Below are 14,742 nucleotides of genomic sequence, written 5' to 3' on the forward strand. Positions count from 1 at the left end.
GAAGAAGCCTCTCAAATTCTATATAATTTGAGATAATTAAATGTAGTTATTTCATCGTACTGCCATTTACTGCTTTGCCTCTTATGCCTACAATTTCGATATTCATCATGCATTTGAATGGTTTATTTCAGTGAAAGCTAACCCACATTTGCAGGGTGCAGATTGTAATTATCTTATTCCAAAAACCAGACACAATCCTCTCGATTGTCCGTTTGTCTAGTCAGCACAAATCTTGGGCTGAGAAAGATTCAGAGCACTTCAACCACAGACACATACAGGTGAATTAAAAATGGTGTTAAAGTAGTGTGGAGCCCAGGCCCCTCAGCTGGGTTTGTATTTTAAGGAATTTGTTCATCAATTTCCATGTTTACTTTGCTTCCTCTGCCCCTGCATAACTATGACTCTGCCTCTTGACTATGAAGTTATGGGGATTATGTGATTCCGTGAGGAAAAATTGTTTTGATCAGCCTGAATAGAAGAAAAAGTCCTGGAAACCACTCTCTGTCCTGGCTGTTGTACTCAAAGCAAAGAGCATGTAAGAATCCAGTTGTCACGGGGCTGAGATGCACTGACTGATCCAAAGAGCAAGCAGATGCAGGGACAGATTCTCAACCCTGCTTCGTTCCCCTTGGGTTGCTAGGGCAGCACAAAGTGAGCGGAGATGGCCCAGATCCACCTCGCTGGGCATTCCCCTGATGTAGGGAATAGTCAGCGCTTACCAGTGGTGTAGTGGTAAAAAAAACAAGTGGATAAACTAACCTAAACTAAACTTCATATTCCCCAAATGAGAAGGGGATAAACTCTGTTTACTTTTGACTAAAGTAGACTTTTACACCAGGCTTCCAGCAGCCCTGTGACGGGGTGTACCTGGCCCTTCGTGTCCCCCTGCTGGAGGCCCTGAGGTACTACTATAACCCGCCCCAGGCAGGAACAGCAAAGGTGGGTCCTCCAGGGCTGCCTAGAAAGGCAGCACAGAAGCATCCAATCAGAACCCAGCAAGCACAGATGAAAGGCGCTCCAGGGCCTGAGCAGGTCAGTTCCTGGCTGGGCTGGAGAGACAAGGAAGAAAGGGTGCTTCTCTCTGGCCAAAGGGGGTTTGACGGGGGATGCATTTGCTAAATCTAGGAGCAAGAGGCCCTGAGAGCTCTAAGGCCTGGTCTACACTTGTGGGGGGGGGAATCGATCTAAGTTACACAACTTCAGCTACGTGAATAACGTAGCTGAAGTTGACGTACTTATAGCTAGTCACCGCGGTGTCTTCACTGCGGCGAGTCGACAGCAGACGCTCCCCTGTTGACTCCGCCTGCGCCGCTTGCTCCGGTGGAGTACCGGAGTCGATGGGAGAGCGCTTGGTGGTCGATTTATCGCGTCTAGACTAGATATGATAAATCGACCCCCACTGGATCGATAGCTACCCGTCCGTCTAGCGGGTAATGTAGACAAGCCCTATCCCTAAGGTAATGACTGGAGGTACAGAGATTGGGTGAGAAGAGGCCCGGGGAAGGTAGCAGCAACTAAATGAAAGGATTGAAGGAAGTGGTACATGGCTGCTGTGTATAGGGTCCCTCAGCTGGAACCTGGAGTAGTGGGTGGACCCAGGTTCTCCCACCAGCCCCTAGCAAAGGGGCCTGAGCCCCAAGAAGGGGAGATAAGGGCTCGTGGAAAGGGCTGGATTTAAAGGGTCCAGTGATGGGGCTGAAGACCCTTGTGGGCAGAGATTTTGGTGAACTCTTTGCTACCCTGCAAGGGGTCCATTTTTTACTGGGTCATTTGGCCATAGGGCTGAGCCACCAAAAACCCACCTAATGAGGTCAGCAACCTACAGGAGGTGCTAGAAGCAGGAAAAGAGATTGCAGCACCACATCCATCTAATAGGAGGAGGCACTCAAGCTTCCTGTCACTAGCCCCTGATGCAAGGAGCAAGGTGAGGGGCTGGGAAGGGCATACTGGCAGGAAGTGGGTGGCTGGAGGATGATACACTAAATTATGCTCAGTGGGTGTCAGCTGGTGGAAATTAGAGTAAAACTCTAGGCTGTTCTAACTGCACTGGGACCAGGAACTGAGCAGAGAATCAGAGAGCAGTAACTAACTTACTGAAGCTTCTTCCCAACACCTGCATTACAGAAGTGAAATCTTGGCAGAGCGCAGAACTTGGCCATTGCAGAAGGCAAGGTCAAGAGAAAGGGTGGGATCCCCTAGAATGATGAAAATAAAAATGTACCCATTATTATGATTATTATTATTATTATTTTATTTATTATTTATTAATTTGTATTTTGGTATTGTGTAGAGGCCCCAAGTCTTTGTGCAGTCACCAGTGTTCAGATATGCCAAGTGCAGATGTTAGCTTTGCTTTATTTCAAAGATCCTGAAGCAGAATTACACTACAGGTATGTCTACGCTGCACACCACTGACGGTGGTGTGTAGAGCACATGTAGCTAAACGTCACAATGAAAAGCTGGGGGAAAGCTGCTGGGAACTTTTCCTGTTGCCTCCTGATGCCCGAGTGTTTTCCTGTTGTGGGCAAAGGCTCCAGTCGCAGGAAGCTGCCAGAGCCTTTCCCCATTGCCTTTCCTTGCTGCCGGAGCCTCTCCCTGTGGCAGAGAAAGAGTCTGGCAGTGGGAAGACAGTGAGGCACTTCATGCTAAAAATAGCAGTGTAGATGGGGTGGCACTGGTTGGGCATGTAGAGAGCCACACAGGGTACATATGCATAGGTTCTGGCCTGTCTTTACTCACCTAAGCTGTGATTCTCTGTCTACACTGCTATTTATACCTCTGCTAGGGAGCATGTATGTACTCTACACACTGCTGTATGGAGAGTGTTGCATAAATGTACTCTATATGGGTGAAATCCTGGACCAGTGAAGCTAATGAAAGTTTTGCCATTGACTTCACTGGGGCCAGGATTTCATCTTACCTATTTAGGTTGCATCACTCTGGGTATTAATCTGTAGCACAGTAGAACATGTACTCGCTGTGGGGCTAAATCCTGTCCCTTGCAACACGCCCAAATATCTGGCCTTGGCTCAGAAGGTTTCCAGGAAGTGTGGGGACGAAGGAATTGTCCCTTCACATCCTGGAGCAGGAGCAGAATGCACTCTGACTGCAATGACGAAATAGCTCAAACGGCTGCTGTGTCCCACAGTTCATAGGAGCAGATCCATAGTCCTGCCCCTGTTCCTTCTCAGTTCTGCTGTGCAGGGATTTTCAGGAAAGCCTGGCCGGGGGGCGCAACTGAGACTGACTTCCTGCCCCCCATACAGGGTCTCCAAATCCCACTTTCCGGTGCCATGGAACTACATTCCTTCTGCTGCATTGGTACCTCCACTGTTGCGGAGGCTGAGGCAGGACTTCCCAGTCTAAGGTGAAAAGCTATACTTTATACACCTGTAGATTAGCGTTACTCGTGGAGTGCCATAAAAGTACCTGGTGTTTTACAGAACCCACACAGAGACCAGGCCCTTGCCTTTAGGAGCATGCACTCTAAGACAGTAGTTCTCAAGCAGGGGTAAGCATACCCCTGGAGGTACGCAGAGGTCTTCCAGGTGATACATCAACTCATTTAGATATTTGCCTAGTTTTACAACAGGCTACATAAAAAAGCACTAACTAAAATTTCATACAGACAATGACTTGTTTATACTGCTCTATATACAATACACTGAAATGTAAGTACAATATTTATATTCCTATTGATTTATTTTATAATTATAAGGTAAAAATGATAACATAAGCAATTTTTCAGTAACAGTGTATTATGACACTTCTGTATTTTTATGTCTGATTTTCTAAGCAAGTAGCTTTTAAGTGAGGTATAACCTGAGGGGCACGCAAGACAAATCAGACTCCTGAAAGGGGTACAGTAGAATGGAAAGGTTGAGAGCCACTGGTCTAAGACAATAACAGAGATGTGCTGGACGGGGAATCACTAAAGTTCTGCCGTTCATGTCCACGAAAGGCTGGGATGAGTTTAGTGAGCTGTAGCTCATGAAAGCTCATGCTCAAATAAATTGGTTAGTCTCTAAGGTGCCACAAGTCCTCCTTTTCTTTTTGCGAATACAGACTAACACGGCTGTTACTCTGAAACCTTTCCTACCAGTGTTAGAGTTCACCTTCTCCTCTGGATATGGGTAGCTCGCACCCTTAAAAGGTATTTAATTCCACTCCTTGTTTTGGTGTCTGCAAGTTTGACCATGCTATATTTTCATTAACTCAGTATCGTGTTCCAGGGACAGCATATAGACATTTCTAAGAAAGTTCAGCTTAATATATGTGCAGCCTCTTTCTTTGCTTATTGTTCTGAGAAAGCATTGTTTAAATGGGAAAAGCAACAAATAGATTTCCCCAGAGTGTCTCGCTCACAGAACCACACCCTGCAACCCAGGACACAGGGTTCATCGCAGGCTAATGGAGAACATTTTTCTGTCCCTTTTTAACACATTGGCTGCATATCACTCAACAAATGTGATATCAAGGAGAACAGACTTGGCACAAATGAGCACAGAGATTCATGGCCAAATTTTCAAAAGAACTCAGCAGTTCTCACGGAGAATATTGGTAGCTGCTTGGTGTTGAGCACTTTTGAAATTTATTTCAAAAGTAATTTACTGAACGAATTCTTTGAGGCCAACTTGAAATCAAGTCTACTGTAAAAAAAAAAAATGAAGTACTTTCAGGTGCTACATTTGCCTGAAAATTGTCTCCCTGAAAATTTTTGTGGTTTTACAGTCATATTTTCTTATTTTTGTAAATGTTCTTCTCAACCAAACACTGAAAACTGACTGATTATACACAATGTTTTGTAAATTGTACCAAGTAAACACCCTGAAAGAAATACTTCCCCCCCACCTCTTTTTAGTTAGAGATGGTGATTTGTTTTCAAGTTGACAGTGCCCCTTTAAAAGAAAAATGTGTTTAAATAAACCCCATTGGTTCTTAACAGCCACCAGCTCTCAGATTTAGATACCTTCAGTGCTCTCGCTCTCTCTCAAATACATTTACAGTTAAAGATAAGAAAGACATCCATGAGGATGTTATAGGGTTTGATATTTTCGTTTAGTCGTTCTGCCATGTGGTAGTCTCTGGGCATTTGGGAAGGTTTATCATGTGTATATATTTCTATTTTTACTTCCTCTCAAAAACATGTAATTATGACTGGAATGAACAGGGCCTTCTGAGCAAGGGAAACTTCAGGCAATGCCTCTCACATACCACAGCAACTAGCGCTCTGAGGTATGCTATGCCAAATGTATTTGTAACTAGCTGACTACAGAACTGAAGGTAGAGACGAGAAAACCTAGCTGTGAAGTTTTAACAGGTGTGTGGGTTTTTTTTAATCAGGTGGGGTAGAGAAATATAGTTCATAACTTAATATACAGTGGGCACAACAAACTGTCGAACTTGTCACTCCGCTGTGACTGCAGAACTGTGATATCTTCTGTTCAAATCATAGGAAGACATTGCAGAGAATGCCTGTATCTAGAGTCATGAATGACGCATTTTTAATCTTGCCCAGCATTCCTGTTGTTTTTCCACATAACATTGTGTGATGAGAGGCTGTAGCAGTTGAAAAACTCCTATTGTCTTCCTCTTAGTTCATAACCACGATCCATAAAACAGGTGTAACTGGGTGTTCACAGTGGATTTCTGATCTTTGCATAATGAGACAATCTAAACCCTGTAAACACGGACATGTATGCTTAAATTTAGCCACGTGAATAGACCCATTCTCTTGAATAGTACTGCTAATGTGCAAGTTAAGCAACATGGGCAAGTCTTTGCAGCATCAGGGCCTTAATGCATTTGCAACTTCAGTACAATGTGGAAATAAGTACAATTATCTACCATTTCCTATTTATTTCCTGTGCTTTGGTCATTAGGTTCACTACAGCACGTGAATTTTATTCAGTTGTCAGGATGCTCAAAGTCTCAAGAGCTCTACTGAGATTACAAGAAAAACTTGTTCCTACTGCACAAACATGCCAAAAGTTAACAGGAAAAATAGCATGAAATGCATGGGAAGATAGATGTAGTTTTACTTTGGCAGATCCCATAAGATTACAAGTTGTGTTGAAAACCCCTATGCAAACAGTATTTGTGCCAAACATTTCATTCTGAAGCTCATGACACATTTGGAAGCATTTCAAAAAAGGGGGGGAAAATCCATGAGTACAGCTACTATATGGCTTTCAGGTATAATGAAGAGATGAATTTCATGCAGCAGATGTGATTGTACTGGTTTTATTCAGTATAGTTTGGATTGTTTACATTTTTGAAGTTGTATAATTCAAAACATTGGGCCAGAAACATTCAAAAGCCTTTTTCATGTTGGATTTTTATGAAATATTTTAACCCACGAACACTGTTGAAAGTTGAGATGCGAACCAAGAAAGGCAAGGAAATTAAAGTTAAAACTGATACTTGAGGCAAAATTCTAGCCACTAACGTGCGGTGGTGTGAACTGCTCGGTAACAAAAAGAATCTTCTACTGCACTTACACAGCATCTCTTGCATCACATGGGACACAGTCATTAGTTCAAACATGGCACAAGTTAGTGAGAAAATGAGTGTCAATCTCAAATCTATATTGCACCAATTTGGAATTCACTGGTTAGTTACTTAACTCTAGTTAGTCTCCCAGCTAGAAGAGGGAGTGTGCTCAGTTTTAAAAAAAAAAGGGCATTTCACGTGTGTGTCAAAGGCAAAGCTCCACTAAAGCAGACTGTAATGTAGTGATTCAAGAAACTAAAATGTGGTTCCCAAGAGGATGCAAATAGTAGTTTAGTTTCCCCAGTAGACATCGCTAACTTACAGCAGTGCACACAAAGCCCACAGAGTCATCCAATATTGAGAGGATATGACTTGGGGGGGGGGGGTTAATGCAGAGCTTTTTGTTGTGCATGTGGTAACTTGCAGTACACAAGCCGCACCAATAGCATGCACATGGGACACCTGTACTATTTTCAGTTCGTATCCTGTGAACACATGGCTGTGGTTTGCTGTGAACTGAGAGAGTAGCATTTTGGGGGGTATTGCATGGTCCTTCATATCCTGGCTGAGCAATGTGCATCACGGGACAGCTTTCACTGTGCATTGTGGGAAGCAAAGCAGAAGCCAGGAGAGTTCAGTAGTGTGGAGGATGGTCCAGTTTTTCTGGGAGACCCCACTGATCTCTTGATGCCCTTGTTAATGAGTTTATGCAAAGGCTCCTTGGACAGAATGAAGGACCATTTTAATTGTCCCCTGAGTAGCTGCAGAATGGTGGGCGAGTGAGCATTTGGCCGTTTGATAGTCAGATGGTACCACTTACAGAATTGTTTAGAAGCAGCAGAAAAAAAGGTCCTTACAATTATAGCTGCTTGCTGTGTTCCACACAATATTTTTGAGACCGAGGGAGAGAAAGCCTTAATGATGGGTGCAAAGCTGAGGTGCAGAGACTTCTTCAGTTTGAGCTGCCAGCAAGACATCCCATAGAAAATGCTAACGATCGGGGGAAGATTGTCAGGGAGGTCTGTTATTCATTTTATGAGTCTCATGCTTGAACATGTGTAGCTGTACATGCAGCTGCTAATGCGTGGAAGTGGGGCAGTTGGGATAGACACTGAGCAGTGCAGGATTGTTTATGGGGGGTGGAAGTGAGATGTTGCCTATATATTTTTGGTAAACCCATATTCATTATTTTAGCTTTTTCAAAAGGATTTTATGTATTCCGTATTTTAAATGGTTTTTATTACAAAACAGTAACAAAGCCAAAAAAAAGTGTTTATTGAATCCATGGATAAATTTTTATTGGAAAATACATTTACCAAAACAATCTACCAATTACCTAACAAAAAGCAAGTCCATAAATAAAAAGGAGTGCAAAACCAAACTGCCAGTGCAACAGTGCAAAAACGACTGTGTGTGTGGACTTCTGGGTTCAGTGTCATGGCTCATATTTTTCAGGTGTGTTGCAGGGCTCAAAAGTATTAGGCTCCCATGAGCCAGTGTTCTCAGTGGGCAGATGTTGAACATGAAAGGGGAATAGCCTCTGTGACAAGTGCTGCATAGTTACAGCAGGGAGGAGTTTCTGCTGGTCCCAGGAGCCAGTATTGTCCAGGGACTGCAGGTCATGGCTGGGTCCCTGCTTATGGGACAGCAGGGTCTGCTGGTCTAGCAGAAGTATATTTAGTAGGAGAGCATTCAGGCTTAGGATTGCATCTATGAGTTGCATCACCATGTCCCTATCTTTTTACTTGCTCTCCTTATCCACTGCCACACTATCCTTGGCCACTGCCATGATCTCCTAGGAGAGCTACCTTTCTTTCTCTCTCTGGGTCATCATGTATGGCCTCCACCTCTCAGCCAGTGCGATCTTCCTCTGGGACTCAGCCGTGAGCTCCAAAAACATTTTGTCCAGTCTCTCCCTCTTTCTACTCCCCAGGTTGGTCAGTCTCATGGCAGTAGATAGAGGCCCTGTCTGTGATGGTCTGGCTGTTGCAGGTACTGTGTCTGTGGGAGTATGGAAAAAACAGGCGTGTATTGTTCATATTTCAGACAGGTCATGATAGCATGTTTTTTAGTATGCATTTGTGACTTACCTCACTAAGGCTCTTCCCAGTCTTGGGGGAATCTTGGAGATGGTAAGTGAGGAGGTGCTGCATGCACTGGGATTTCTGTTTGCTGTATGTGCTATTTGCCGCTGCTCCTTAGTGGGTTGGGGAGTGGGGTGGATTGGAATTACATCCCCATTTTGGTTTTGCAGTTTTGTTTGTGTGATTGAGATGCTTCTATGGAATCAGAGGGGTGGGTATCAGGATGGTAATCCTCTCTGTGTCCCCGTTAGGCTGTCCTGACTCTTGATGATGGTATCCTGGGGCAGGTGACTAGGAGAAAGAGACTAGTCTTACTCAATGAGGCAAAGGGAAGACAAGTGAGAGATGCTGTGAAATTTATTCACCAGGATGGGGGCCCCGTGGAAGTACTGCAGGAGTGGAAAGGGCTTGCACGCTGTACCAAGGGGCAGCTGGGCATATACCTAGTTGTTATAATGTGTGAACCAAACTGAGCAATTCCTAGGTCTTAAGTTCTGCTGTCTCTCATCAGTAGACATGGAGAAAGTGCAGAGAAAAATAGACAGGTTCCTGCAATGATTGTCAACGAGAAAGTGTGTTACTGGGGATTTAAGGCTTAGCAGGTTTGTACATTTACTTGGCATGCAATGTTCATGTCTAGCTCATGTCAGCTATGAACACTAACCAAACTTCTTTTCCTGTAATGGCTGCGTGACCCCAAAACCCCTTGATTCCAACTGTCCGAGGGAACAGAGTGCATACGGGTTACAGAGATCCCCTAGGTTCGGTATTTACATTCTAAAGAGCGTCTTGGTAGCTCTCTACCGACTTGTCACAATCTTTGTGAAATGTATAGACAGCTAATATGTAACGAGGTGTGTGCGTGTGTATTGGAAATGATGTTCTTAAAGCCTGTAGTTAAAGGCAGGTCACCCAAAGGGTATGTGCCTTAAGACACCATTCCACCAGGCAGGGCATCAGAGACACTTATCTCTCTCGTTGACTATTTTCAAAAAGAAAAGGAGGACTTGTGGCACCTTGGAGACTAACAGATTTATTTGAGCATAAGCTTTCGTGAGCTGCATCCGATGAAGTGAGCTGTAGCTCACGAAAGGTTATGCTCAAATAAATTTGTTAGTCTCCAAGGTGCCACAAGTCCTCCTTTTCTTTTTGCGAATACAGACTAACACAGCTGCTACTCTGAAAGTTGACTATTTTGTATCTTACAAAGGAAATCTCTTTGCACAGTAAGTCAAATGCTAATAGGGTGACCAGATGGCAAGAATAAAATATGGGGACATATGGGGGGGGGAGCCAGTCACAGTCTCACAGCCCCCACTAGAGCCATGGGGGAGGGGGGCGTACAGCCCAAGGTAGCTGCAGGTTAGGGATGCATGGCCTCAACAGCAGCCCCCGGCCGCAGCCCCCGCCACAAGCAGTGGGTTGGGGTAGCACAGTCCCAACTGCAGCTTCCAGCCCTGGCCCCCGCCACAAGCTACAGGTCGGTTGGGGGCACCTGGCCCCACTCCAGTCCCGCTGCAAGGGGTGGGTCTGAGAGCTGGGACTGGGGCGTGGGGTGGGTGACTCGGGGGGCTGACTCTGGGAGGGAGTTTGGATGCAGGAGGGGGTGCAGGCTGGTGCTAACCTCAGGTGGCTCCCTGGAAGTGGCAACATCTCCCTCGGGGCCCTAGGCAGAGGCGCGGCCAGGTGGCTCTGTTCACTGCTTCTCCCGCAGGCACCTCCCCTGCAACTGCCATTGGCTGCAGTTCCTAGCCAATGGGCGCTGCGGAGAAGGTGCTCATGGTGGGGGCAGCACACAGAGCCCCCGCAGCCGTCCCTGCACCTAGGACCCAGAGGGAAATGTTGCCACTTCCAGGGAGCTGCGCAGAGCCAGGTAGGGAGCCTGCCAGCCTCATGCCAACCGGATGCCTGGCAATCTTACAATATCGGGACAAATGGCGTCCCAATTGTACATCGGTTGGGACGCGGGACAAAGAATTTAATATTGGGACAGTCCTGATTTTATCGGGACATCTGGTCACCCTAAATGCTAATGAAGAGATTGCAGGGACTTCAGGAAGAGGTGAACACTGGTGAGTGTGGGGAAGTTTTCAGGTGAAGATCAAAGGACTGAGCTAATATATGTAGGGTATAGAGAGACACTCAGGCATCCTTCATCTTGGTAGGCAAGTTCCACTAGGCTTGATATCCTGAAAGGAGGGGCTTGGCCATCCTGGTTGAAAAACTTGGTGAAGAGGACTTTGGTTAAGCAGTGCTCTATTAGACAAGAAGCCATCTTGTTAGTTAAGATTAGGTTCGAGTATGCATGTTATGATATTATTTTATAAGTAAACCTTTTGTTTCCAATATTTCTTGCTATTATTTTAATTTCTGTTCTTAACTAACCTTTGTATAGGTGGTGTGCGTTAAGTAGAGTTGAGGACTAAGGAATAACTAGAAAGTAGGGTTGCCAGGCATTCGGGTTTTGACGAGAATGCCCGGTTGGATAAGGACCCTGGCGGCTCCGGTCAGCACTGCTGACTGGGCCGCTAAAAGTCTGGTTGGTGGCGCAGCAGGGCTAAGGCAGCCCTGGCTCTGAAGGGCTCCTGGAGGTGGCCAGCATATCCAGCTCCTAGGCACAGAGGCAGCCACGGGGACTCAGCATGATGCCCCCACCCCAAATGCCAGCTCCACAGCTCCCACTAGCTGAGAACCACAGCCAGTGGGAGCTCGGCAGTGGTGCCTGCCGGATATGCCGGCCACTCCTGTGAGCCGCCTGAGGTAAGTGCCCATCTGGAGCCTGCACCCCAGACCATAGCCCCCTCCTGCACCCAAACTCCCTCCTGGAGCCCGCATCCCACACCTTCTCCTGCACCCTAACCCCTTGCCCCAGCCCTAAGTCCCCTCCCACATCCAGACTCCCTCCCATAGCCCATACCCCTCACACCTCAACCCCTTGCCCCAGCCCTGAGTCCCCTCCTGAACTCAAACGTCCTCCCAGAGCCCTCACCCCGACCCCGTGCCCCAGCCCTGAGCCCACTCCTGCACGCAAACTTCCTCCTGGAGCCTGCACCCCACACCACAACCCTCTGCCCCACCCCTGAGCCCTGTTCTGCACCCCAAACCTTGCATCTATGGTCCCACCCCAGAGCCCATACCCCCACCTGGAGGTTTCAGCCCCTCCTACACTCCTGCCCCAGCCTGGAGCCCCCTCCCTCTCCCTGAATCCCTCATTTATGGCCCCACCTGGAGCCCTCTCCCCCTCCCACACCCCAACTCCCTGCCCCAGCGCAATGAAAGTGAGTGAGGGTGGGGTAGAGCGAGCAACTGAAGGAGGAGGGTTGTAGTGAGCAGGGGTTGGGGCATGGAGAAGGGGTGGGATCTCGGGGAAGGGCCGGGGCTGGGGTGCAGCAAGGGTGTTTGGTTTTGTGCAGTTAGAGAGTTGGCAACCCTACTAGAAAGTCGTGGGGTATTGCTCCTTTGGAGACAGTAGGCCTGGTAATTCTATGTGTGTCTAATTAATCTATGAGGTGCTGCACATCTCAGGGGGATGCTTGGAGGACTCGGGGGTCGGAATGTGCCAATGACTAACCTTCACGAGGAAGAGTGGAGCCTGTATAGGTTGAGAGAGAGGTGCTTGCACTGCCTGTGGCTTGGGTTGTCAGGCAGCACAAATTAATTCCTTTCGCAGCAACCCTAGTCCGCTTGGCAAGAAGACTCCAGAGTCCAAGCATTGCCCTCTGGAAGAAGGAATTGCAGGAGTGAGAGGGCAGGAGGGGCTCTGCCCAGTCTGAAATGCTGACAAACCACAGGAGGGGAGGCTCAAATGAGGAAGGGTGCCTTTCATGACGTGTGTTGGTTTTGTAAATCTGTTTACTGCTGCCTCGTGCCAGGCCGCATGACCATGAGCTTGCCCCTGAACCCCAAGCCCTTCCTGAAAGGGCTGACAGGGAAGCTGGTGGTGGGGAAGCTGAAGTGGGGGATGGAGTACAAGGGCTACCTGGTGTCCGTCGACGGCTACATGAACATGCAGCTTGCAACCACAGAAGAATACGTAGATGGTGCATTGTCAGGACACCTTGGTGACGTTTTGATAAGATGTAACAATGTCTTGAACATCAGAGGAGTAGAAGAAGAAGATGGAGAAATGAGAGAATGAGTTTGTATATTTCTAGAAAATAAAAATCAGTTTTTCACAAAAAAGAAAAAACGGTAACTCTCGAGTCCGCTAATAAAATCAAAGCAGTTAAGAAATTCCTTTGTTAAGCTTGCTATTCTTGCTTTCTTGCCATGTTGTCTCTGAAGAGGTTGAACTAGAACCTCTGAGTGCCCACAACCTAGATGGAACTCCAAGGGAGCATGTGTAAGCGACGGGGGCCCAGGAGAGCTCAGACACTGGTTTCATGGAGTAGAGTGCAGCATGGCCACTAGGTCTGCTTTCTTCTGATCAACAGCTGACCATGCACACTGCTGACTCTTCACACAGCTCTTCTACCTGCCTCTTGGTGAGCTCAGCATCTGCTTCTTTGCTTCTCCTGCTTTTGCTGCTGCTTACTCATCTTTACACTTTTCTTTGTTCTATTTCCTGTATCCAAAATAAACAGAAAACAACAAACCTTTTCTGACAGTTTCCAGCCTTTTCCCTCCAGATCACTTCAAAATCCAGTTTACCAGTGTGTGCTTTAAGTGGAAACCTGAGTCAACCAGCAAGCATGTGTAAATCGTGCTGACTATGCCACTGTGATGCTCTCCTCAGCGAATCCAGAGCCCTAAGCCACTGTATGCATCCGATGAAGTGAGCTGTAGCTCACGAAAGCTTATGCTCAAATAAATTGGTTAGTCTCTAAGGTGCCACAAGTCCTCCTTTTCTTTTTGCGAATACAGACTAATACGGCTGTTACTCTGAAACCTAAGCCTCTGCGTTACCCTTCTGCCTCAGTAAGTGGGAGCTTTGCTGCTGCTAGACTGTGTCAACTCCTTGAAACTCCAATCTGTTTGCCTTGCAACAAACTCCTTGAGACTCTGCCGATCTTCACTTTGCCTTGCAGGTAACAACCAGTGAACCCCAGTTCCCGAGTTCCCCACAGACATCTCTCAGCAGTATCCCTGCCTCCAAAGAAAAGACCACACACCAGTCAATTAGTTTCACTGAGGACTCAAATTTAATATTAATATAACAGCACTGAGATAGTTTTCTAATAAAACAAAAATAAGTTCATTGATGTAGAACTGAGATTTAAGTGATACCAGGTAAGACTATAAGAGATAGATAAGTATTCAAAAAAACAAAAATAACACACTTTCTAGTTCCATAACTTAATTCTAGCAAGCTATATCTTTTCCTAAAAGTTTCTCACTAATAGCAAGCTATCAGCAGTTCCTGCCCTTGATTTTTTCAGTCAACGGTCACATTTTACAGTCCAGACTATATCCCATAATAAAGTGCAGGAAACTTTGTCCATCCCAGTTTTTAGCTAGTTTGTGCCTTTTCCCCATTATTCAGAGCCTCGCCCAGATTACAAATTAGCCGATGCCCAACAGTAAGTCTCTTGTTAAGTTTTCACAGATCCCATGAAAGAGTTGATGTTTACATCTTTTGGAACACAAATCTGCATCATTAACAAGCCAGGAAGACTCAAACCTCATTTGGATTATTTCTATAATTACGTGGAGAGTCACAGGATATACTCGTCTCTTGATGAGTTTAGTCTTTTCTATATCAAAGAGACTTGTTCAGTTGTAAAGATCAAAGACATGTTGTCTGTTACTTTGCAAGCTAAGCTGAACAATTAAAGGGAGTCTGGTTTGATACTTGTATGAAACCATAGTACTGCATGTTAATTTCTTTTTCTTCTTCTTCTATTTCCTATTGGTTTTTTTTAGTTCCAGAAGTGTAGGAGAGCTGACACAAGAAACCACTATTACTTTGAAGCTTTTGCTCTCTTATGTGAAATCTGACTTTTTAGAGGTTGACTGTACATTCTAAATGCATATTTATAGATATTTTTAAAATAGATTGTTGACTCCGATGGACTATCACAATTCAAAAACCTGGAGCATGTTCTCAACTACACAGGGAGTTGGATTTAGTTGAAAAAAGAGGATCCCCAAGGAGTTGTTTGGTTCCCCAATCCTGGGTCTAATTTTGTACTGTGTTTGGATCCAAGAGTAGCTTCGAGCAGCTCCA

The 14,742-nt window shown here is 45.9% G+C and overlaps 1 pseudogene; it reads left to right on the forward strand.

Annotated features, from left to right (window-relative positions):
• The first annotated feature begins 12,441 nt into the window (after nt 1–12,441).
• On the forward strand, nt 12,442–12,714 carry LOC140908170 (small nuclear ribonucleoprotein F pseudogene; annotated as a pseudogene).
• The last annotated feature ends 2,028 nt before the right edge of the window (nt 12,715–14,742 follow it).

The sequence above is a fragment of the Lepidochelys kempii genome, chromosome 3 (genome assembly GCF_965140285.1).
Source record: "Lepidochelys kempii isolate rLepKem1 chromosome 3, rLepKem1.hap1, whole genome shotgun sequence".
NCBI classification, from domain to species: Eukaryota; Metazoa; Chordata; order Testudines; family Cheloniidae; genus Lepidochelys; species Lepidochelys kempii.